The sequence below is a fragment of the Amia ocellicauda genome, chromosome 8, assembly GCF_036373705.1.
Source record: "Amia ocellicauda isolate fAmiCal2 chromosome 8, fAmiCal2.hap1, whole genome shotgun sequence".
NCBI classification, from domain to species: domain Eukaryota; kingdom Metazoa; phylum Chordata; class Actinopteri; order Amiiformes; family Amiidae; genus Amia; species Amia ocellicauda.
In genome coordinates, this window is record NC_089857.1 from 28,773,551 (window position 1) to 28,798,937 (window position 25,387).

The 25,387-nt window shown below is 35.6% G+C and overlaps 1 protein-coding gene across 11 annotated transcripts in view; it reads left to right on the top strand.

Annotated features, from left to right (window-relative positions):
- Nucleotides 1-25,387, top strand: part of tcf4 (transcription factor 4) — a 182,009-nt gene that overhangs the window by 23,132 nt on the left and 133,490 nt on the right. The window lies entirely within an intron of this gene.

The window sequence follows — 25,387 nt, forward strand, 5'->3', positions numbered from 1 at the left end:
CATTGATATTATTCTAATTAAATCTGGCCTTGAGTGTTCCTTGTATGCCTAACTATTGAGGAAGTAAACTTCTCCCTTTCAATTACCTATTTGACCTGCTTTTTTTTCAAGAAGGAAAGTTTGAATTCTGTCTTTGTATGTTGACAAAACTATGTAATTATTTTATTTTGTCCACCCTGTCTTTGGGCTCTGGTGTGTGCTCTGACCAGCCACACTATTGTATTTCTTTTAGCTGACCTGTGCTCTGTGGAAATACCCACCAGTAGACTCTAATCATGCTACACTTTCACTTCAGTTGTCTCTCAGGAAATTTCCTATTAATTTCTACATAACAACAGACCTGTCTTCCTTTGCAGGTGTGAGTTATAACATCATGTTTTCTATTTTTAGTCAGGAAGGGCGCTATCTTTTCAATACCCCGCAGACAAAGAAGAAAACAATACGAGTAAATTGAACGTGCACGCAACTCACCCCACATTTCCAAAGGATAGCCATGTGGCTGGACAAATCACTTCTATGTGTGCTAGCTTGATAGGACTGGCAGAAGGGAAATGGTAGCCCTGCACATATTTTGGGAGCCCATATTTATCAGTGGATAAGCATTTCCATTTGTGCAACATTACATATGCAGTGTAGACAGATTCAATTCTATGGTGCAAAAAGGTGGAGAGACAAATTGAAAATCTTAAAAAAATAAAATAAAATAAAAATATATATATATATATATATATATATATATATATATATATATATATATATATATATATATTAAAAAAGTGTTTTAATATAGTGTTTTACTATTCAGTATCCTTTGAATTCATCACTGGATATACTATTATCAGAAACCATCAGTATGAGTCTATTCTGACAGAGACTTGGTTTGGGTGGGTGCAGTTTGTCATTTTTCTGATGCACCCGAAATGTTTGACTGTTTTATTCTTTTCATCTATTTTGCCAGTCTTTTTTTGGCTCGGAGATGTAACGGATACATTAAGACTGGGATTTAAAAAAATGTAATCCCGGCCTAAATCTTTTGTTCTGTAGAATGGCTCTCTGTTGCTCTTTTAAAAAATACATATCGCAACAGGCTTTTTATTATTTCTTTCTTATTTATACGGTTTTCATTTTGGTTTTGTATACATTTTTTTTTTTTTCCCACTCTGAGAAATTTTGCTTACCGAACAGAACCATCTTGAATCTTTGCTTTTTTTTTTTTAAGCCTGGGTGTCTCTCACAGCCTTCAAAATGTGGAGTAATGTTGTGATTGGACCCCCATGACAAATCCTAGATCTGATTTGCTCAGTTGATATGGGTGTGTCTTAATACCACAATACTGCACTCCAGTTTATAACTGCTTTACAAAAAATTGAATCAATAAGCACCAGATGCTTCTGGTAGTCTCATGGGCTTTAGAACCTCACAGTTAAGTAGTCCCAAAACAAGATTTGGGATTCCTCGGTGCGTGGACTTCCGATTTGCCCACCCCTGATACACAGTTCCTCCCGCAGTTGCAGCACACATTTTCTAGTCAATATTGAAACTCAAGAAACTGGCAGAGTGCTAGAGATCAGTTTTACATGGCTCTGGCACAGAATGTCAGTTATTTACAATTGTTTAGTAGCTTTAAATGGCAATGCTCATTGTTTGCCAATTGTAAGTCACCTTTTTACCTCTTCTTTTATTTCCCTGGAACAGTTTTTAAATTCAGAAGCTGTTCTGTTAAATACATTTTCTTCCTGACTTTAGTGTCTTTCCTGCTTTATTCCCTCTACTATATGAAGTTGGCACCAACTGTGCTTTCTGTCTCTCTCTCTTTCTCTCCTTCCCTCCCAGATGGGTGTCTTGTCTTTCATGAAAGTTTACACAGTAGATTGTGTTTCTTTATTTTAGGTTTTATTTGGTTGGTGTTCAATATACCCATATGCACAGCCAATGTGCAATAATACATGAATGTAAAACAGTGCTTGCAATACTGTTGTTCAGAAGAAGTATATTTTTTCACAATGTAGGGATGGAACAGAAGATTTCAGACTCATTTGTGGTGATTTAGACAGCCTTGGAATCTTTTTTGTCCCCCTTTCTTTCCTGCCTTGCAAAAACAAGTCCTTACACACCTGAAGAGTCAACATTGTGATTTACGGGCAGAGGGAATGTGTGGCAGACACAGCCTTTTTTATGATTGTATGGAAATGTATAGTCTTCTTTGGGAGACCAGTGGAGAAAACATTAAAAGAAGTCTTAAAACTTTCTTACATTATGCACAATGGTGTTATTTTAACACTTGTTCTATCAGCCATATTCCTACTGCTCCGTGAAGATGCTTTAATTTATTTTTTGCCTAACATTTTAGATTTATATTTGAACCAATAGGCAAACCCTATATTGTTATTAGACAAAGTAGACTTTCGCGGAACAAAATACAATATTGTGACAAGGCTTAATTTCTTTAAAAGCTTGCCAGCAAAATCAGGTAAGGCCTACAGAATCTTCAAAGCATGTATTTTCTAGGATTGGGGGATTAGCAAACATTAGCTAAAGAAGAATTTTACAGATGGGTTTACTTTTGTTGCTAATTAATATCAGATGTCAGGTAAATTTCACCTAGCTTTTTAAAACCAGTATATCTCCTGTCACCTTATTTTTGTTTTTGTTTTATTTAAAGTGTGAAATGTGTTCAAGCCACAAAGCTAGTGTTTAATGGAAGTGTGTAGAGTATTCCTTTATTTTTGTGAGCAGCATTGTAAACTAGGAAATGGGAGGGGACATCACCCAGGTCAGCGTACTCTGGTATTCTGGTAACCTAATTACCACTGGGTCAGTGTTGTCTCTTTTCATCTCAATGAAAAATGGGTTTGTCCATCTCAGTTCAGTTCAGTTTGATTAATTGGAAAACAGAATCTCTATAGAAGGTAAATCAGGCCGTTGTCTATACTGAGAATTGTTTGAGTTTTTTTTCCTTGCCCCTTTTCCCTTTTTTTTTTTTTTGTAACCCACATGTAGAGAATGCTTATTTTTATTTTTTTATTGTATTTTGATTGTGTTCAAAGATCTAAGCAGTAGTTGGCAGAGCTTCACATGGGTACATCTGAATGATGAACACTGTCAAAAGAATCTCTCCAGCGCTTATTCTTCACGGTAGAAAATTCCTCCTTAATATCCATAATCTGCCTTATTGGACTAGCATCTGTAGTTCTTTCTTTAAAACCGAAAGCCATTCATTCAAGTAAGCCATGTTTGAACTTGCTAATAGTTTTCTTTTTCTTTTTTTTCCCAGATATCTGAAGTAGATTTTTTTTTCTCATTTAAAGCGCCATTAGCTCTCCAATCTGTTATTTATTTTGCGCCTTTAATGTATTTTGAACAAAAGAAAACAAAACACTAAAACAAACAAGTACAAAAGTGCACAAAGTATAGTGCAGCAGAACGGACCAGTATGTCTTGCTAATAGTTTTGCTTACTGTCCCCCTCATTGTTTTTTTCTCCAGATGTTCTAATTTTAGATGTACGATAAGTTAAAATAACAGGAAGCAAAGCCCCTTTGTTTGACTGTTTTGCCTTAAGCTGTTGCTTTTCCTTGCTATTAAACCTAACACTGTAATTATGAGTGGAATCTGTCCCTTTTTTAATTTGTTTTTATCTTTTTATAACCTTAAGTTTAATTACGCTTTGTTGAATTCCATAATATTACATAGAACATTTAGTATTTGCCGTAGATGTACATTTATCCAACCCCCTCACCATCCTCTCCCTCGAGCTCTCACCTAAAACTTAGCTTTAATGCAAAGCACACACTCAGAGCCAGGTGGCTGGGCGGGCATGCAGTGAGAGAACACTACCAGTTTCAGAGTCTCTTGTCATCAGGAAAAGATTCATTATTTCACCATCCTATATGTCTGTATTCCCTCTGAGATCAGGGGAAACTGCACTGTTGCAGGTAACGCCATTACTGTCCCCGATTACACAATTGTCGGTTGTATATTCAGAATTAATGTTCAACCCTTGGAAGGACTGAAAGGACTATTTTAAAATAGAATAAGGGAGAGATGCACCAAAAAAATGAAACTTAAATTAAACTGTAGTCTATTGCATTCTTATTATTGTTGGCCACAGTCAAGAGGAGAAGTAATGCCGTTTTTGTTTTTATTTATTTTGTCTACCCAACATCCACCACGTAGACCAACAATTATACATCAATTGACAGGAAGATCATTATCAAAGACTAGAACTTCACAACAGATGTAACTTGTTCTAAATTTCATTGGAAAGCTTCACATGCTCCACAGAAGCCAATCAGTTATGCTTTGCCACAGAACTGTCAGAACCTCCTTGTAACCAGAAAGACAACTGCCTCTTATGGAGTGGGTTTGAACCATATTGTAATCAAAGTAACCACTAACAACGGGTAATAGTCGATTATACAAACACATTTTCCTTTGGTGGTAACAGGTGCTGGAGTGGAGAAAGGCTCTTAGACCTGTGAGCTGAAGACCGTTGTCTTGTATGATTTTCCTGACATGCTTGGTGGGGGATGGGGAATGTGGATGGTGGGGGGGAGTGTGTGTGTGTGTGTGTGTGCCTGTGTGTGTGTTTGGGAGGGTGCTTTGCCTGTTTTTGAAGGTAGTTTTGTTGAGGTAGTGCATTCTCAGTTTGGTCTTACATTCCGCATTGACCATTTGTCATTAGCATTCGTCTCTAAATATCATAACTATAAAGATTTGTTTGGTAATATTTGCTTTTATTAGGTTTTCACTACACTTTGTGACTGTTTCGTCTTAAGGTAGAATCAGCATGTTACTTATTATATTTTGTTTGTCTTTTGGGAATCATTTGATGGTCACTGACAGGATCAAACAGACTTTTTTTAAAAAATCTTATTCCTTTTTTGTGTGTTTTGTTTTCTATTGTATTGTCTTTCCAGTATCTGGAAGGCAACGGCATTTTATGATGAAACTAGACTAGGTGTGGAATAAAGAATCAGTTGGACAGTTGGAAGTAGTTTGGACATAACTGATCTAATCAGTACTGGAGATAAATAGGAGCTTATAAGCTTCTTATAATGTCTGGTAATTATAAGTCTGGCAACTCCTTTACTCATTATTTTTTTAAATCATCCCATCTCTGTGATTAATGTAATTGGACAATCAGTTTTTTTTCTGTTAGAAAATTGATAAGGCTTGTATTTAATTTGATGTTTGCTAAAGCTGATGTAGTATTTTTCATATACTACGCTTAAAATGTCTACACATTTTGTGTAGTTACTAATTGATTGATGACAGAAATCATCCTTATTATTTAGCTTGATCCATATCCATACTATTGTAAACTCCAACCCCCAGCAGCAAAGAAATTATAATGTAAAAAAATCTAAAGTGTAGAAGTTAGATGACATATTATCTTATTCTCGTTGATTAGCACTGAAAGAAATGTGTAAATTAGGAAAAGGAAGGAGCTATCAGGGTAAAGCAAGCGCACACATCTCTCTTCAAGCAAAAAACATGAAGGGATAGAGGCAAGGAAAATTAACTTCCATAATCTCTCATCATATGAATGGAAATATTATATTCAGGGCCTTGTTTTTTTACCAACCGACTTCACATATTTTGTTGTGGTTTTGTATCATCTTTGGAGTTCCCCTTTAAATCCCCCTCCCCCCCACCCCACTCCAAATACGTTACTATGCAATATTTCGTGGTTACAGTCAGATCACTTTGCCAGTGTCACTTGTGAGCAACTGTGACGTGAGATGAAAGAAAGGAAAATGGCTTTTAAATTAACAGTTTGAGCCCCATAATCCCAACTTTAGGTTTCATTTTTCGTTCAGTAAAATTTGTGATGTATGTATCAATGACAAGTGGTCAAGTGGAATATTAACGGCATTGGATTCTCTTCTTAATAATAAATAAATATATAAATAAAACTATTTCAATTCAATTAGATAGGAAGACATATATATATATATATTTTTTTTTTTGCTTTCAAAATGCCTATATGTGACACTGATAGTGCGTAGGGAATTTTTATGTAAATTTTTTATGAGCATAACTTGAACTATATGACAAAAAAACACTTGGCTTAGAGAACAAAAATCGTTTGCCTTTCATTGGATGGGAGCCTAGCAATGGGAAGAACATTCTTCAATCTTTATTGGTCCTTCTCCATCAGCAGTGAAGCAGGGGTCCAGAACATGTCAAGCAATGCATGAATCCCTTTTGCTGTCCACTCACAAAACAACACACCACACATTGTTGAGTCTCATAACCAACCTGTATAACCTGTGTGGTTTTGCCCATTTTATTAATGAATGAACTTCTTTAAAGAGAGGAACTTCAGGCCTGGAAGCGGGGGTGTCAGACTCCAGTCCTAGAGGCCTGCAGTGTCTTCTGGATTGCGTTCCAATAGAAGTTCCCAATTACTCCATTCATTTAAAGAAGTAAAACATTTTTAGAGACTATTTTAAATTTGGTATGTTGGTCCCTCTCTGCTGGAAGCATGTTGCATTTATATGATTTAAATTCCTTTATTCAAGAAAAAAAAATGCCCATGGATGTAACAAGTATTTGACAGCTGACTTATAGCAACTCAGCTGCGAAGTGAGCCCTCTGAAGGTTGACATCTTTGTGATTAATTGGACCATCAGTTCCTGATTATAATTTAATTATGAAGCAATAAAGCAGAAGACGTCCTTTTAAGTTCTGTTCTATGGAATATTTTTTCTTAAATTATGTTTTTTTTTTGTTTTGTTTTTTTTAAGTAGATGGTAGCTGAAAGGGTTATTATTTAAGGAATGTGCCACTGATTTAAATCCTTACCCTGCTACACATCTTGGCCTAGATTCTGTTATTTTACCAGAAAATGTAATTTTCACTTCTTTTTCTAATTTATTAAGGAAGGATCAAATCTGTTAATATTAAAAACTAATTTGCCAACAGACACCTTTTGAGTGCCTAAATGCGAGCCAGGCTGCTCGCTACTGCACGTTTAACATTGACAGTTTGACTTGTACTTCTGCTGAAAGTGCTGCAAATTGCACTGAGCTTTAAAGTCTGTGATTTTAAATTTAGCCACCCTTGCCAATTTCCTGACATCACCTTTTATCAAAATGGCTCTGAGGTGTTAATGTTACATGTTATATCTGTTGTTCATACACTAATGAAAAATGTTCTTTTTGATTTACAAAAGAGAAATAATAAGAATCCCAAAACAATAAATGATTGCTATAGCACCAGAAACAATTAATGTTTTTACACTGTGTAAGCACTTGAAATGAGGTGTGTAAGCTGTTGTGAAGGGTGAAGTGTAGGAACATGCTATAGGAAGTGTTTTTGCTGGAGAGGTTATGTGGGCCAAATTAAAGTAGATTGTTTTACAGTAGTGATTTTATAAAGAAGCTTTAAGATGAACAAGCTTTCATAGTAATTTTGTCTTTCCCTGAAGCCAGGGTGGTTCAATCATATCACCAGTCAGACGTAATCTTCACTTATAAATAGTGTATTAGTGTATTTCAAGTATTGTTGATTGCATTTACTGAACATGGACTAAAACTTCAGCACCACTTTATAAGCTTTATGCTTCGTCACTGGTGGAATCAATTGTTTTTATATGCTCAAAGAACCGCCCATTTTCTTCCTTCAATATGTGGACAGTCAAAAGACCATGGAACAATGGAAGTGGTCATTCCAAATTCATTGTGCTTTATTTAGGGACCCATGGCATCCTTGTTAATTGGAACATGTTCCTCTGAATCAAAACAATATGGTGGAATGCAGTGAATCCCCTCCAAAAAATATTACATTTCGTATGAAAACATTTAGAAAATTGTCATAATGGAAAGGAGGAATGCCTAATATTTGTAAATACTGTATACAGAGCAGGCTACTGTAGTTGGTTTTATACTATACAGTTAGGAATAGTTTAATTTGCTAAAGAATAGCTTTGAAGCACACAGTGTTTATTTTTGTCTAGGTTACTCAATATTAGTAATTAGGTAATATGAGGTATACGAGTGGGTGTAGAGGGAGAATATAATGTAATATATTACCAGTAAGAGAAGGAAGGATCAAATATGTGTGAAGGATCAAAAATGGTCCTATTCAGTTAAAAGTAGCCACAACATGTCTGCTATAATACCATATCAAATCATTTCACAGAATAAATATGGTATTCAGGAAATTGCATTGCCCAGTGTACAAAACCTACACAACTCATTTGCATGAAAGTGATCAAGACAGATGCAGTTTTTTTCTCTGAGGCATTATTTAGTGCATAATATTAATAACAAGAAATGACAATTTGACTTTTAATTTAGAAGTCAGAAATTTAGAAATTACAAATGGCTCTCCTTTCTGTTCTCTATTACACAAATATTGTATTTACTTATACTATTATTTACCTTGAATTCATCTGTGCAGACAGCTGTTTTCTAAGAGGAGATCTTGCATATTATGGTTGTCCATTAGCTTTCCATGAGCTTGTGTGCATACATTCCCTCAAGGATCTAGAGGTGTTTATTCTTGATACACCTGCACATTTTATCCAATGCAATTATCTAATCCAGTGCAATCTAATGTATAGTTAAACATGCTGCTCTTCAGTTTACAGCTAAAGATGGTAGACTTAATAATCAATTTAAATCCAGCTGACAAACTACACAGCTCTAGTATGTAAAATTGGAGATCACATCTGTAAATATACGCATTTTCAAAACACTTATAAGTGGATCATTCAGCAGCTTTCAAATACTAAAGGTATGTTTTGTTGTTGTAACACAACCTCTGATTTTGACACACAGTCAGCTATTTGAATGATTGTCATTCTGGATTTGTTCTTAAATTGTTACCTTTATATAAAGCGTGCATTTTCTAGGACCTTTGCTTTAGTATTTCTAGATTGTTTTAACTGACTTAATATAAATAGAAAATAATAATAATGATGATAAAAAAAAAATCTGCATCTGGTAACACATCATCTCCGTTATTAAGCAATTTCTGATCCTTAAGGGGAAGTGCTTTGACTTTCTTTTTCTTTTTTGAAGGCATTCGTCATCCTTTTAAATGAGAAATTATTGGACTAAATTAGTGTGCAGTGTAAAAAATAAGTTTGAACCAATATAGAACGTAGGCAATGTTTTTTTTTTTTTGTAAAGAGATGTACTGCAAAAATTGACACCTTCGAATGCAATACTTACACTATATAATAATCCTGGGTTATTTTGAGATGCTTTTGTGCATTTAAAACAACAAAATATACAGCATAATTTTCAGATTCTGCAGTAGCAAACAGCATAACGGATTTGCTGACCAAATTTGTGATACTGCTAATTAGTTGTATGTGATCAACCATATAATTTGCATAACTTCATCTGTTAATCAGTCAAACAAAATATATTAACTCTTAGGTATCACAATACTAATAGTGGGCCTGGGCTTTGAATGTGAGCATTTTCAGAATTCTTTTCAAACTGATCAACTATTGTATTTTCCTATTTTAACACCCAAATTATAACAAGAAGAAATGCATTTTAAAGCTGTTCTGTTCTTTTTAGGGTGGTCCATCTGACAGGTCCTTTGAATTATTGTGAGTCTGACAGTGATGATGCACTTTGTGAGAAATCTTACTCCAGTCTTACTTGCATTCTGCTCTCATTGTTGTGTGCATTATACATACGTTTTCCTTCATATGTCTTGCAAAGTACAAATTTCCTGTAAGGTCTAATACTCGTCCAGCTTTTTAAAGAAGGACAGCTTCTCTGATTTGTAGTTTATCTTCTTAAGGTGTATCTTTGATATTACTCCATAAACCATGACATTCATTTGAAAGACTAAACTACCCAGTCAAATAAGGACAATATATTAGCCACAGGTCTAGTATTGTTTTGACCTACAATACAATTAATCTCCCAGCAGATACAAATTCTGAGCAATCCAGTCTGTTTTTTTTATTTAAATGTATAGGTAGGATTCCATTTACTTCTTGATTGTGCTCACCTGTCATTCAGCAGTTTGCTGTTTGTGTGTTTAGGGGGACTCCCTTGATGTGCCTTCCCACCCACACACTTTATAGAAATAGTAAGCGTCACTGCCATGGCTTGTAATAGGTTTACGATATATGTGCCTGGAGTGCACTTTCGTGGGTTGTAGCTGATGAACTTTGTTGATAAGGGTGCCTTATTCAGAAGGCAAAGATAAGCCCAAGTCACACTGCCTCTGTTTTATTTACAACAAGTGCTGTCCAACAATAACAAACTGCCATGCGATATGGGACGGGTGGTTATCTTAGAAGGGCTGGTGAAAAAAGGGCCTTTTCTTCTATTGAGACTCAATTAAAGATTGATCCATTTCAGCGCCCTCTCTGCTTACATCCTCTGTTGTAGAGTTACTGGGTAGCTTTTAAATAGAGAAAGTGTAACACCTGTTGGCATTAATTTTTCCCAGATAGTCTGCAGCTCAGGAAATAAAAGACCAAGAATGAATTATTTATCCGTGACATAAATTCCCTGGCCAGGGAATGTGTTTATTCAGGACTGGAGTGCCTAATAGAGAGCCTTCAAAGGTACACAGCATGGCCCTCTCAGTATATGGGGTCTTATTCATGCTTAAAAAGAAGGCAGAAGGGGACACAAAGGTGCTGTGTTGCCTTCACAGTATAATTTAAAGTGTGTTTAGATTATTCTAACCAAACACTACATGTATTAATTTATTATAATAATATTAATAATATTTATTATTATTATTGTAACTATACTTTTCTTCTGTTCTGAAGTGTATGGGGTAATGGGTTAAATACACCAAACTTGAGAGACTGGGGTCGGGTTTAAAAGACAAAACCCGACATCAACAGGATGGAACTAGTCCCAGGAAATGACAGCATAGCTGTATGGTGTTTGGAGGAAGGAACTTTATAAACATCTCATGTAAAAAATTGTAGGTAAAGGAAATGAGGCATGTCCTGCTTCTATTGTGCTCTTTAAGTGAGTAGAAAACTGCCCTCTGTACCCAAGTCCCCTTCTTTTTATGCTTTATTTTATTGTTTTCATGCCATCTTGTAAAGCAGCGCAGTTTTGTAATGCTGCAGTTAAAAAAAGAGCTTAGCATCTGCCTCTCTCCCTGCTCAACAGGAATGCTAAGCTGGCATGTCACACTGACAACAAAGAGACACCAGTAGATTTAGTGCCCTGTCTAATGAATGCATCATTTCAGCTCATACCATGCACTGTAAGAAAAAAAAAAAATGTTTGTTTGCCATTTATTGAGGTAGATCCCACTCGTTTTTGAAATCTTATGTTCACACAGTATTTTTTGTGCACCAAGGATTATATGTACCCAGTTAAAAAATATATATTTTCATCTTGCACTGCTCGTATGACATTCACCCCTTCTATAAAATTATGCTTTGGTGTGATGAAAGCAATGAGGTAGAGGAAAAACATTATAGTTTTTAAACATTATAAGCAGGGATTTGGAGCAGCAAAACTGCTCCGCTCCAGCCAGTTAGTGGCTGCTCCAGCTCCGCTCCACGCTCAGACTCAAATTAAACAATTTGTATAATGTATAATATGTATTTGAAAGAAATGGACATACCTGTAATTGTGATTTTTTCCCCACCTGCATTAAATCCTTGCTTGAACGCTATGAAGAATGAAAAGAGAAACTGAAATAAAACTAAAATCAAACTTAAAATGGTAAAACTTAAAATACAGTTATATATTACATAAACTTAAATGTTCAAATTCCTGAAGGATTGTGTTGTAATTTCTCCCTCAATAGACAGGCGGACAAGGAACGCTCATAATTGGCATAATACCAAAATAATGTATTGATCAGTAACTAATCTAAAGGTTTTCTAAAAAAATATACTATCATACAGAAGATTACTCCCTTGGTTTCTGAGAAACTGCATGACGTCAATGAGGAACCCCGAACTTTATCACAGACTTCTTTTGTCTTTGGTTTGCTATATGGCCTTGGATTAAAATGTTTTTCTAAAAATCAGCTACACAGAACGACTGCACCTGGCCTCTCTGGAGCGATACACATGGGCTACACAACCTTGCTGCAACAATAGTGCAAATACAATATGTTTGGCATCTAGAAAGGGTACTGTCCCGCATCAGTGGTATCAGAACACGAAGAAATCGTCAGTCTTTGAGATAAAATTGGTAAAAATGCTACAAAACCATAAAATTGGGCAACATTGTTAAATTTTTGATAGTTTCCAAATTTGCTTCTCAACATTCCCATCTCATTTGAGGCTTTCAGCATGAATTTATTTATTTGAAGCAGGTCAAAATGTTCTTTCTCCAGCTCCAGGCAAGAACCTGCTGCTCCAGAGTCCTGATTATAAGTCTAAAACATTGCAGCTTCTCAATTAAACCAAACCCATAGCTCTCAAGTCTCATGCATTGGGCACGAGTCTCGTGCTTTCATACATTGTCACTAAAATCTCACGCATTTGCCCAAAGGTTCTCTGTGTGGACCCCCCCACATTGCGCATTGTCTCAGGCTCTTTTGCCAGTGGGAGCGGTATCTGTCACTGCATTTTTTTATTCGACTAATCTCATGCATTGACATATTTAAAACTTGATAGCTATGCAAACCCTATACTGTTCTAAGGTCAGATAAACTACATAAGAAGACATTGGGTTTAGTTTGTGTGTTTTTCAAACTTGAATCCTTGACAATACTGTCAGCTTTTTCCTTTTGCAGGAAAATCTGGGTCATGTTAGGTGAAGGTATCTCTCGACATTAAAATTGTGTTGAAATAGGTTAGTATTTCCAAGGATTCCATATTACAAGCTGGGGATCTTGTGGGCGGTCTTTAGATTATGAATGAATGTGCTTTCCTTGTTTGTACTATGGATTTTTACTAAAAGGCAAGATTACACAATTTTAATTTCCTTGCAAAATAAATACCATTTAATGAATTGTAAAAGATTATGATATGTTAATACAACTCACTATGGACTAACATATGCCTTCATTTTAGTAAAGATAAATTACTTCATTTTGGAAATGAAGAGAAATACATTAATCCAAACTTGATTCAGTAATTTTATGCAATAGCCAGGGAACTATTATAATACAAACTATACGATTTTTTTTTTTAGGGGGTAGGAAGAGTTTTTGATAGATTGAGCTGTCTGCTGAGACAAATGACCGCTGTCAGTCATCAAGTCACATATAGACGACTTAAACAAAGAAAAATTCAACAAAATGTCCAAAGTAACAGTAATACAGGTTATATTTGATAGTGTTACACTTTTTATATTTATATTTTTATATTTATAAGCAATTATTATATATCAATATTCATAATTAAAATGTTGCACAATATAGGATATATTTAGGCCATGACTGCCCTTTACTAAATTATGTAGGCTAAAAAAATAAATAAAAAAGATTGGACAAATGAAATATATGTTATTGGGACCTTTTAAATTTTGAAAATCTTAGTGCTACTAGTGTTAGTGTCAGAGGTTAGAGGTCACAGTAGTGAACTGAGTTGATCCAGAATTGCTGTTTAATTTCAATCAAATAAATAGACTACATGTTATGTGATAAAGTTTAGGAATGGCTGTTAACTGCGTATCTAATTCTGAGAGTTGAATTTGTTGTGGCTTTTAGAATGTGGTTTGCCAAATTGTTTTCACATTGTACAACCACTTCAGTACGCACTAAGCAAAGTGGAGGGTTAATACCACCTTTGTAGTATTTCCCTCTTATTCTTTTGCTGTACTTTGAAATGCTTTGGAAAAGTGTCTTGTGAAAACTACGTTGCCCTGGGTTAAGGTGTCTATTAAGAAATTATTAATAATAATTTGACTGTAGTCTAATACTATCCCACAGAAAGGGCTACATTAACTAATTAACAACCAATATGTTCAGAATGATAGGACCAGTGAAACGCTGCACAGAAGTATTATGGCACCACTTTGATGACTTTGATGTAACCCCAAGACACTTTCTGCAGAACTTATACAGGAAAAAAAGAGATCAACTTAAATTTGATTTTCTAATTACGTAAAATTATTCTTTCACCAAGTTTTGAGTGGAAAAAATTAGAAAATTTCACATTTATAAAAAAAAAAAAAAGAATTAGGGACACCCAATGATTAATGAGCTGTACAACTGCGCACTGGAAAGTCCCATTTATACTTTGAGTGCTTTAAATTTGTCATTAGCAGGTTCCTCCCTGCCTTGACAGTCACTGACAACTCTGAGCATTGGAAATGCAGCAGCCAGGCAGGATTCAAAAGTTGCTCATTGTGAAACACGTGTGAAATACACTTTATGCATATATTTTTTGTGGCATGAAATAAAAGCATGTTTTAAACTGACAGCTTGATGGGGAACAGAAATATGCCACATGTACACAAGTTGAAGTTTCACCACAGCCCTCTTAATGTGCATGGATTCACACACAACAGCTGGAAGTAACTTACTCCTGCTCAGCGCTGATAGTGACCATCAGTACAAATACAACACACAAGACACCATTGTTGGGTCATGATATCAGGGTCATCCTTATTTTGAAAAAGCAGAATTTAGAGAAAAAAATAATACTTTTTTGCAATTATTTTGCAAGTTCTCAAGATACTTAAAATGGGTAAGAAGTTTGCAGAAAAAGGCTTGGATTAAATCCAATCACAAATTGAGTAGAAGCGAGTAGTCTCTTGAAAACAATGGCACCACCAAGTTTTTTTTTTTTTCCAATCCAGGCCTAACTGACAGCAAACACTGCTGTGCCCCTTTAAGTGACTGAAAAACCTCAACATTTTTTGTTTTGTTTATGCTAACCAAAAATAAAGACTTTACTAGTCCTGCTATTTACAAATATATTATTTATGGTAACTGTTCAGACTATGTAGCATGCTAATCATTTAGAAATGTCATTTGAGTGTAGTTTGTAGAGTCTGCAAACGCAACACTCATATATACTATTATCTTGTATGAAGCACATTCACATCCTTTTACGAAACTGTGTTAGAGTGTGCTGAAAATGTTATTACATTTTTGTTCTTATTTTTTCTATTTAACCTGGACTGAAAAAGTTGACCTGATTTTATGAGAAAATCAAGTGATACAATATAAGCCTTTCAGTCTGCACCCTTGTTCACACTTGTCAGGTAAAGCGATGAAAACGGCGAAGCCATGGACACTCTCCAGGGCAGGGCCGGTTGAACCTTGCGATGAGAAAGACGTGTGGTGTGGCGCAGTTATTTCTGATGTTGCCTTTTGTAATGGATACTGAACTTCTATAACCTGTGCTTTTTAGAGCCTTTCTAGCAAAAACAAATTACAATGTACCAAGACTTATTTATTTATAAATTCATATCTATTTTCATTCTCTACTGCCCCCCTTTTCTTCTAGAAATCCCCTATTTCCCCAATTTTCTTCCTTGGTGAAATGAAATTGGTCTGATCCAGTGTAAATCTGTCCCCACTTTTTTGACAGGGGATGATGTGCTATCAATGCAGACAGGATGAAAGCTAAAGCAGATTTCCTGTTTCCAACCGTTCCTCTTTGGCAGAGATTGCTCCTACCCAGCTCCTCCAAAAGCACCCGGCTCTGCTTTAATTTGTACCCCTCTTTCCTGATTTATTGTATCGCTGCTCCGAGATTCCACCTCTTTACTTTAGATTTGTTTTAGAGGCCCCTGTTGCATGCTGAAGTAACTAGGGGGAGTTTTTTAAAGACGTGCTGCAGCTCGAAATGTCTTGATTTACTATTCCTCCATGAGAGCAATTCCCTCATCTGTAGTTGTTAGGATTTCAAGCTTCTCTCTCCCTATTTAAAGGTATATACCAGTTTCAACAGTTGGGGTTTTACTGCCATTTAAATGTCTTGCTTTAAAAAAAGAAAATGGAAAAAAATGAACAAAATTCTTATTTGAATTTTTTAGTTTAAATGATTGAATTTATCTGCCTTAAGTGACTGATTGAACTTGCATCATGTGGGGAGTCTGGTCCTAGCAAAATTTAAACTACAGGAAGTTGCAAAGCTAAATTTAAAACAGAATTGCGATCACAAACCAAACCTAGGCCCCCTCCTGCCAAAGTTGAAAAGAAAAACCTATTAAAAATAATAATAATAATAAATCTGTGAGGAGGATGTAGGAGACAGTCCATGGCAAAGCTTTTAAAACTTTTATGAATGAAGTAAATTGATGCATGGTGGTATCAGCACTCGTTAAGAATCTATCATTTAAGCACCATGGCTTAAATACCAGAGCAAATTCCCAAGAGTTGCCAAAAGAAAACATAAAGTTTGGTGGGAAATGCTCCTAAGTCTCTACTCAGTTTTTATTATTTACATCCCTCCCTTATGCAAATGTAGTTATTGTATATATCTCCCTTTTTTAATTAGTTTTTTGTGTGTATATGTATTTTCCCAATAAAAAAATAATAATTAATGTATAAGCAATTCTTTAATCCTTTAAAAAAAATTCAGTTAAGAGGAATATGTTGTGAGTTTATATTTGCATATTGAGCACACACATTTTGGTTCCCATTTCTTTTTTTTTTTATCTGCACTGCAATAAAGCATTTTCCGTCTTCTCAACAGGTTTTCTGGTCTCTTCCAGACTGGGAGTCGAGTTTGCAAACTACATGCCAAAGCTTTGGTGCACAAGGTTTCTTTTTTTTTTTTTTGATAAAGCACCTGTGTCAGCACCAGAATGGGTCAATGGTGCATTTAATTCTCAGGCAGAAACACAAGTTATTTATAGCCTAGAAACACTTTTCCTTGTAATTAATAATACTGCAATGTTATGGTGGTGGTTGTAAAACGCTGGCACACTGAAATACAAAATAAATGAAAACACCTGGCGTTAGGGCTTTCTTATCAAATCTGTTTCTGGGCTGCTTTTCATCACATTGTCAGTGCTGAGACACTGCAGAAATGCTGTGTTTTGATGTTAAAATGTGTTTAAGTTAATAGCCATTCCTTTTATTTGTAACAGGCAGCTCCTATCAGGGTGGGGTTATTAGTGCGTGCTTGAGTTTCCCCAAGGTCTCCTGTGGAGGAGGAAAAAAAAAAAACATGTTCTGAGCACTTAATATATTTACATGAATATTTGCCTCTTTGACGATTGGTTACACTTCACATTTAGTGCTTTTTTTCCCCTGACTGTGGTTGTTTTAGCATGGAATAAATTGAACGCTTTGGTTTACAGAGAAAACTGACATATATATATATATATATATATATATATATATATATATATATATATATATATATAATGTACACCCCCCCCTTAACTGCTTTGGGAATTTCATCATGGAATAACCTGAGCTATTGGTACAATTGAGCTTCATGTGAGAAAGATAAAAACATTTTGTTCCTTAGTGTCACTATCTTTCTTTAAGAATACACTGCCTTACAGCTGAATCCTGTGAGTCTATAATATTTTTTCTGCTGCAAATACCTTATTCCCTGGAAGAAGAAAACATCCAAATTCTGGTCCTTTGCCTAGAATGCATCTACTCTCGAAAGTTTCTTTGTTTTGTAAAATATTTGGGTAGTTTTTGATAGTATGCTGGATCATTTAAGTGATATTTGAGTAACAAATTAGTATGCTAATCCATTGGTGTATCATCTTGACTTAAAATAGTCAGGTCATATATATATATTTTGCACAGACTATGCAGTTCAAGTGCTTGTGATGTACAATATTAAGCACGTTTTTACAATATATTGTATACCCAAAGTATTGTACGAGAAGCTAATACCACAGGACTTCTGTAAAACCATTGTAACATTTGAGTTTGGAAGAACTCTGTACTTTAAATTTAAATTGATATACAGTTTGAGAGGGGGGGCTTTTCCATGTTTACTTTTTCTTGCTTAAAAAAAAAAAAACTGCATTGAGGATTCTTCCCCCAACAATGCCACATCAAGGAAACGTTTTTTTTTTTTCATTTTCTTTCGTTTTGAGAATTATTTACGTAAACCAGAGGTGACAGCGCTGGGAACTGATTAGTTTGAAATTATGATAAGCAATCTCTGCTACACAGATTTGTAATTGATTAGCCTTTGGCCCTTCATTCAGCTGGGAAGTGATCAGTGATAACTGCTGCTCAGGATACAATTTGTGTTGCAGTTCTGGTAAATCTTGTACCGTTTTCCTATGCTAATCCAAGCAATTTGCTCCCTGCAGCTCGCAATGCACTCAGCAGTGATACTGCAGTTATTTGAAATCAGGTGTAGATTTATTCATTCCTGATTAACCCTTTCCCCCTGTATCCTCGGCTCCGAACCTCCCAGGCTTTCCAAACCCATAATGATAACTGTTCTCTTATCCGCTGATTTGCCTGGGAGTATAGCTACTGCACCACTGTGACTACCAAGCTTAAGTCTTTTCCAAAGGGCTGCTAAACAGCTGCAGACATCTGGCTTTTCTAGAGCATGGGGATGCTTTCTTTGCTTTTGGTGCACCTGTTAACAACAGCTAATAGGTTTGTTGAATACAAGGAATTTGCAGAAAAGGAATTTATGACCCCTGATAAGATTTATGGGCACAGCATGGATGGGAAGAACATTTGCAAAGTGGACCAATCTAAGAAGGTAGTTGTGGTATTTTAATTGTAATTCACCTCATTCCGAGGTGTTTCGACTTAAGAGAGTCATGTCACATAAAAACAGTTATTTATCTTAAAGCTTATGCAATTAACCTGGTTAATACACTTTTAAATGCTTTACTTCTGTTAACAACGAAATGAAGATTAAAAATAGTCAATGAAACGCTATCCTAGAAAAAAAGAGAAACATCTTCAAAAGTTGTTTCATGGGTGTTCAAATGAAACGTATGTGGACGCAGGACTCCAACAAGGCCTGCTTTATAAACACTGGAATGCACAGGAGATTCTGCTTGGAAGAGTGCGGTCTAATGAGGTTAGCATGTTTTGACAAGGAAGACTCTCACAGATTCTTCATAAAAGCCTTTTACAACTAAAACTAGTTGTAGGGATTTCAGAATTTCTCTGCATCATTGTCAAGGTTGATGAAGACGGAAATTGAATTGTTTGTGGAATAGTTTATGAACATTTTAAATTGCAGAGGCTGAAGTCATGGATGATTGAAGGAGATTTTGATCCATGATTAAAAAACAAAACATAAATGGTTTATCTGGGGAAAGAAAAACATAAACAAACAAATAAATAAATAAATATGTTGCAAACCAGGGGGTAAGACTGGACATTACAATTGTTTTGATCTTGCTTAGAAGGCAAAAAAAGATTAACTTGTATTTTAACTAACAATAAATAAATTAATAGCATTATGAAAGGCACTGACTTGCAGAAGCTACCAGATGTATTGTGAAACTACCAAACAAAGCATCAAATAGCTGTGTAGGATTACAATTATATATTTTTTAAACATTTTTACAGGCTGTAACATTGTTTAATTAGAATTATTTTTCACTAATGTAAAGACTGCATCGCAAGCATGTGGTATTAACATGTTTTTTTTTTCTAGGCATTTTATTTAAAATACTCTAAATACCGTTATGCCACTTTTTTAAAAATTTTCAAGGATACTATGCAGATGTATTCTTTTTTATATATACATTAATTCTATTTTGTGATTTGAGTAATATCATCTTTCCTACGCTCCAAATAAAAGCCTTAGTGGCCAAATGAAAAAAGCTGCAACATGCAACATCTTTCTCTGTGGACCTTGTGGTGTATTAGATTGCTGATGACATCACACCTGAGGTTGTACAGTAGGTATTCCATTTGGTAGCCCAAGCCAGGTTAGTCCCAGGTGTACTGTAGTCTGCATATCAGCATAGTACACATTTTGCTTTCCTGTAATCCTCTGTTTTTTTTTACATTCTACATGAAAACCTCTTTTAAGCATTGACTTTTTCAAGTACGTTGGCATTGTGAATCTAGTTAAGAGCCAGGTGTCTCCCAGTGTTTTTTATTGTTTTGTTTTTAAATTCTACACATGAAAAGCTCTATAATACACCGAATTCTCAATTCATAACATTCGTCAAACAGATTGATATTTTATTTATAGATTTTTCCTTTAAGAAGATTTTTCCTTCTAGCTTCTGTATATAGCTTCTATATAATCCTATGGTTGTACTGGACTAGTACCCCGGGATATGGTTTGTAAACTTAAAATAAATAAATAAATCCCTTCTACACAGACCAGGTTTGGAATTAAAAAGCCTTTTCAAATTTTATTAGTCCTTTACATCTGTAACTATAGCAACCACATTGGGGAAGCAGAACCATTAACTCCCAACCCCACCTCGCAAGAAGCCACACTGGTTCTCAACATCTTCGCTTCAATGGCCATGCCCTTGTACGAATGATCATTTGATCTCCCAGCTTATCTCCCCTTACCAGTTTAAGAGGAACGAACCTGGATAGAAGAATAAATCGGCGCAGTTGACCTTAACACTCTCAGGCGGTAAGAGAGGTTATTCTTCATTTGCCTGAGGTTAAAAAAACGACTTTTGGAAGCTATACATTGAATTCAAAGGCCTGAAAGTTGTGTGCCGTCAGTAGGTCTCTTTCCTCTTATTGTTCTGAATTCCATCCTTCTGTGCTGGGGAACTGAGAGGTACTTCTGGGATAAAGTTGATTCTCTGTAAGTGCTCATCTTATTGGAATTAAATGGACAGATTGTTTCACTGACACACTGACCTGGTGGAAGCCCCTTCAAGATGTTAGTCTTTTTATTTTTTGCTACCCTTGCTTTCATGCGCAGATTTTCACTACTCATATGGCATGAGACTGACTTATCATCTGGCACCTGATGTTTATTCAATCTATCTTGAATGGCTTGAATAAGTTATTAGCCTTTTTTATTTTTTTATTTTCTGGTTTAAATCATTTGCTTTAGATCATTTTGGGCCCTTAAGTTTGTTAGTAAGTAAAAGCACTGAGTAAATTAATTGCAGAGTAAAAACGTACTTTTAAAACAGGCGACATCATGTCACTCCTCCAGAAGCATGACTGGTGAAGAAAGCCTTGAGTTCTGCTACATATTGTTGTAACTGCAAGTGGAAGTGTATCTGATGGGTTGGCATGCAAATGATGTACTATACTCACTGAGTGTAGTACAACTGGGTTTTATGCAGTATATAAAAAAATAATAATCTAATAAATTTTCTGAAATATGCACTCAATTGCCATCGCTACCTTTTAGAAATGATTTGCTTAATTTATCAGTGTATGGCTGCGCTGAGTTGCAGTACTGTACTGCCTTGTGAAGTACAGCAGCAGAAAACAACTGCAGATAGTAATTGGTTTCCTTTCAGCATTTCGTGAACATGTAGAGAGTTTCATGTTCAGTCAGATGTACAACGCATGTATAGCTTTTTCAGAAAGTGAGAGAAAAAACATGATTCTGCTTAAAGTATCTTCACGTTTTATGAAGTATAAGATTTACAAACTGGATTTGTTCACCTGTTTTGGTATCTCTATGTCCACCACCCAGCGGACAAGTTATTATTTTATCTCATATTCACAAATTAATATCATTTTAATACACTAAAAAAGGAGAACCTCCTTTGCACTGAACAGATTTGGTTATTTTTGCTCAGACCTACTAAGAAACAAGTTGGAAGCAGTTTAGCAATCAAACGCTATATTACTTTCATTGCCTGTACTTCCTCTTTCAATAGGCAAATTGGGGACAGCAGTGCTTCTAAAAAGAGCCTGATAGTATGAATCAGTATTTCCTCATGGAGCAGCAAGATAACTTGAAAATGTTAACTGTTTCCGTTTCAGGGTTACATATATCATTTATATATATTCAAAAATAAGATCTCCCTACTTTAGCTTGTTTTGTTTTGTTAAAAAAAATACCTTCTCTGAAGGAATTACTTTTGTAACCAGTTGTTTTCCTGTTTAAAATTGTGATTTGAAGACCTACATTTCTCTGCATTGGTGAAATGGTTTCGCAAATGTTTGTAGTAAGTCCACTGGGCTAGCCAGAAATTAATCTACAGCTGTGTGGGACATCCCTTGATTTTCTCCATAAAAACACCCATTTCATTAGTTATGACCTCTGCCTTATTTTCTAAAATAGTTTTTCTTAATATACCCCAACATAATGGACTTCAATGAGAACGTGTAGCACTAGCTGAAATCCTGAGCACTAGAACTTGGAGCTCCATATCTATTCGCAAATAATTCATGCAATTATATTTCTGGAGTGTTTCCTAGCTCCTTTTTCCAGAGGGATGACATAGCTTGTAAAAGCAGGTGGGATTAATGATTGGCTTTGCTTAATTAGAGAGTCGAGGGCTGGGACTCTGAACAGTAGGGCACTGAGCGCAGACAGGTGCGCTCTTTAGTTGACCTGTAACAAAGGTCGCACTGTATAGAACTGTCGCTGCTGGCATCAGAAAGGATTTATTATTATGATCATCATTAAATAAGAATAACGGGGTGCTCTGTGTGCCACAAGCAGATTATAAAAACATGAAATTAGTGGCAATGCCAAGGATTTGAGTCGGAGGGGATAGCATTTAGATTAATATCCAGCCTCTCTACTGCTCTGCTGAAAAATGCAGTTAAACACTTCTGAGCCTTAGTTGACTACAAGGCTGATCGATTCTTTGTGAATTCACAGGGTGATATTCAAAGAAAAAAAAATAGATGAAAACTGGACTGAAATTCACATTGCAGGCTTCTGGGATGCTCAGACTAAGTTTATCTTCTAGCCTCCCCCCTATGTTGCCTTGAAAAACAATGTATAAATAGGTATGGGCCTGTTTTCCTATAACAGGCAAGATAACTGTATTAATAAGTTTCTGTTTTATGTCAACCTGTTTTAATTTCATCACTGTGAAATAAATGGTCTTGTCTGTCAGTGTAACTTTATTAGCTCCTGATTGATGCAGTGCAGAGTTTCATGCTGTTTCTGATATGTGAGCTACAAAACAGTACGCAACCTGAGGGCTTAATTCGGTCTCTATGGGCGGCAGTTAACTCTCGGTGCACATAAGCAAAGCCTAATATTGCACATGTAATAGGGTAGTTAATATGCTGAACATGTATTTGGAATTATTAGCACCACATCTATGAATATGGTTAATAAAAACAGGAACTTGTGAAGCCAAGAAGAGTGGGAATTTGATGTAAATATTTATCCAAAGTCTAAACCCCAAGAACTATGATTTTTCAGCTTTGCCAGCATAGTTTTTGAGTTGGCAGCATCAGCATTTATTTGATTTCATGTTTTAATCCTTGGTTTGATGTTCCCCAAAATTGAAGGACTCTGTGAAAAAGTGCCAGAGGTTTCTAAGGCAGTCTTCTTCCCAGAGCACCTCTGCCCAAATTCTTGGATTCTACCTCTGTGTCAGCATCTGTCGAACTAGAGAATTGTGCTAAAATGTGTTTTACACTGAATTAACAATGGACCCACCATTCTTTGAATCCTGGTTTCAATTTAGGGTTACATATGCCACACCATACAGAAATATTATAGCATAACTGTACTGCAAATACTGTGGTGTTTTTCGTATTTCCTGTAAAACAAAATTTGTAAATTGCTGTTGGTTAAATGGGTCCAATTTTTTTCTTAAGTAGGTGCTTCACAAGTGGGTTTTCTCAGTAAAATAAACAAATTCACCATGTTTGTTAATAGAAAAGGTGCATGTGTGTTTTTGTTTCTCTAGAAAGAAAATTATTTTTTAATTAAGCAGTGGGTTGCTTAATGTGCAACATAATGTAAAAAGTGTACCAAACTGAACAAACGGGAAAGAACCTTGTTTACATGCACAGCTAATGGATACACTGAAATATTGTGTAAAATCTGTAATCTAGGATTTGTTTAGGTCTTTTAAATTTCCATTACACTGAATGGTGCTTTGCATTTTGTAATGTATCCTAAGCCCAAAGGTAGCTGTGATGAAAACAAAATTCATATTTAACATCTATACATTTCTGTTTAGCCATACTTTTCTTTTTTTCCCCCACCAAACTATACACCATCACTTTGGATTACAGGACACTATTACAGGTCCTAATCCCTCTGATATGGATTTATTGCAACTCACATTATAGGGGAAATGTCTCACTGCTACAGAATTTGTTTTAAAAATCATAGAGAAGCATAATGGTAAATCTCTATTTCAGAAAGCTAATGGCATTGAGATTTAACCATCTCATGGTTTATCTTAAACCAGAGAGCAGGAAATAAACAAGCTTTTGTGACTCTAAATAATGTGTTTGGGAGCAGAGGTGCTGTCATGATATAAGAGACTCTACTGCACACATTTTTCTGTATTGCACGTTATGAATAGTACCTGCTAATCTGTATTTGGTACTTCAGTATGCAATATATGCACCTGATGTTTGCTTTCTATCCTCTGTCAAGTAATCAATTAACTGAAATGTGTTTGTGAAAAAGGAGTGTTATTCAGAATTCCCAGCAGAACAGATCTATCAATTTATTTTTTGGTTTATTTGTTTGTGTTTATTAATTGAATACACATACATCATGATGCATTCTGATAGCTTGATTCTCCTGGAGAGTGTTGTGATGTGAAATAGGGCCAGTGTATGAGATCAAATGTGCTAAACATGAATTTAAGGTCTTATGGTGCCTCTCTTAAGACACACGAGGTTGTGTAGCTTTTGATGAAGCAATACTTAATTGACAGTCAGAATAATAATTAATAGTAGTTAATGCTGGTCTTTGGAGGCAATTTTAAAAGAGATTACTGTTTTGCACTGAGTTCTTGAAAGTACTTTATTGTGCCTCAGCTGTGCAGTATGCGGCTACAGTAGATTGCAGACTACAGTAAGGAAAATGCTCCTGTCAAAGAGCGAGTAGGTACAATTAGATCAGTAGCCTGTGGTCTGTGGAATCCAGTACAGCTGCATTCCTCTATATCAAGAATAAAGCTGCCAGCGATGCCTTCCATGTATATCCATGGATCGGGTTGTAATCTCTTACAATGGAACTGATTGCAGAACAACAATCTCCCCAAGTTGTTGAGCAACAAACCTAAGTTCTGAATCCCTCAATCCCGTACTCGTTTAGAGATGTTTTTGACGCAGTCCTTGACACACTACCAGCCGATCACGAAACCGTACTTTAAGAATAAATGCAAGTGTGATGTCCAAGGAACCGGCGTATTACTTCAGCAGGTGAGGAAGCGTTTTTCTCATCATGTAGTTTTGTGTTGTGAAGGAGACGCATGCCCTGATTAAGAGGCAGGAGCGCAGTACTCGCTCCCTAATTGGTAAGCAGCTTGTAATAGAGTTGATCAGTCCACTTGTGTGCTCTATACATTTTCAATGTGGTAGATTAAATAGAAAATTAGTGTAGAATTAGTGTAATTCTCTTTATACACTGGCTTTAAAGGGAATCTTTTTTTTTTTTTTTTTTAGATAATTTGTAAAATGAAATATTGAAATGA